Source organism: Schistocerca cancellata, chromosome 1 (assembly GCF_023864275.1).
Source record: "Schistocerca cancellata isolate TAMUIC-IGC-003103 chromosome 1, iqSchCanc2.1, whole genome shotgun sequence".
Taxonomy (NCBI): Eukaryota; Metazoa; Arthropoda; class Insecta; order Orthoptera; family Acrididae; genus Schistocerca; species Schistocerca cancellata.
In genome coordinates, this window is record NC_064626.1 from 1,047,828,609 (window position 1) to 1,047,830,259 (window position 1,651).

At 44.2% G+C, this 1,651-nt stretch overlaps 1 non-coding gene across 1 annotated transcript; it reads right to left on the bottom strand.

The window, feature by feature from the left end:
• Window positions 1-1,181: 1,181 nt before the first annotated feature.
• Trnat-ugu (transfer RNA threonine (anticodon UGU)) lies at window positions 1,182-1,255 on the bottom strand. The gene has a single exon. It is a non-coding gene; the product is annotated as a tRNA-Thr (tRNA).
• Between the last annotated feature and the right edge of the window lie 396 nt (window positions 1,256-1,651).

The following is a 1,651-nucleotide window of genomic DNA, read 5'->3' on the forward strand; positions in this document are numbered from 1 at the left end:
CAGTGGGATCTCCTTCGACGGTTCAATCCCGTCTCCAGCCATTCTGATTTAGGTTTTCCGTGATTTCCCTAAATCGTTTCAGGCAAATGCCGGGATGGTTCCTTTGAAAGGGCACGGCCGATTTCCTTCCCAATCCTTCCCTAACCCGAGCTTGCGCTCCGTCTCTAATGACCTCGTTGTCGACGGGACGTTGAACACTAACCACCACCACCAGTGGGATCTCCTTCAAGCAGCGTCCCATGTTGAAGGAGTACAAACATAATAACACCAAAAAGAGAGCTCTCGCAACATTTGACCTTGAAAAGGATTTTTATAAATTAATGAATAATTCTTCTACTAAACCACGGAAAATATTATAAATTATTTGGTTTACCGTTGGGAGGGGCATTGCAGCAAAAGAGATTACATCGCTGGGCCAAATTTTAAGTGGACCACAATCTTCAATGAAGGACTAGTCACTGTGGAAATGGCTAATGCTTCAGTGCATTTCACAAAGCTTGTCTATAACGGTATGTGTATTCTGGACCTTTCCAAACTCCATACATACCGTTTCCACTATGAGTTCGTGAAGCCAGACTTCATTGATCCCAAGTTGCTTTATATGCAAGCAGACAGTTTCATCTACTACCTGAAAGGCTGTGATCCCTATGAGATAATTAAGTACAGTCCTGACACATTCGACACTTTTGAATACGCAGCCGATAATTCTTATGGCATAAAACATCAGAACAAGAAGGCCATAGGCCTGATAAAAGACGTCGCAAATGGGTCACATATTATAAAGTTTCTGAGGCTCAGATCTAAAATGTATGCATACAGTATAGATGCAGATGCCGCCCAAAGATGGGCTGAGGGAGTGCATCGTGTGACCTCATATCCTCTCAAGATCAAAGATTATATGAAGTGCCTGCTTAAGGGTCTCGAGTGTTTTGGTGGTCTTCCACATATGGTTTGCCAAGTAGTCTTTCAGTCATGAAGTCATGAGGTACATACTGCACTGCAGCTGAAAATCGGTCTGTCATAACATAATCACAAATATATATGACGGTAGTATCCGTTCCCGAAAGAACAGTTACCGTGGATGACCATGCAGCTTTGCTAGAAATGAAATGATAATTAAATGGACACCCTAGCTGCAAACAGGCGTTGATGCACTTCATTGGGGACATGTTGACAATGTGTGCCCCGACCGGGACTCGAACCCGGGATCTCCTGCTTACATGGCAGACGCTCTATCCATCTGAGCCACCGTGGCACAGAGGATAGTGCTCTGGAAACCCAGAATCTACTCTGTAGAAATCAACATGGATTCCGGAAACAGCGATCGTGTGAGACCCAACTCGCTTTATTTGTTCATGAGACCCAGAAAATATTAGATACAGGCTCCCAGGTAGATGCTATTTTTCTTGACTTCCGGAAGGCGTTCGATACAGTTCCGCACTTTCGCCTGATAAACAAAGTAAGAGCCTACGGAATATCAGACCAGCTGTGTGGCTGGATTGAAGAGCTTTTAGCAAACAGAACACAGCACGTTGTTATCAATGGAGAGACGTCTACAGACGTTAAAGTAACCTCTGGCAGGCCAAGGGGGAGTGTTACGGGACCATTGCTTTTCAAAATATATATAAATGACCTAGTAGATAGTGTCGGA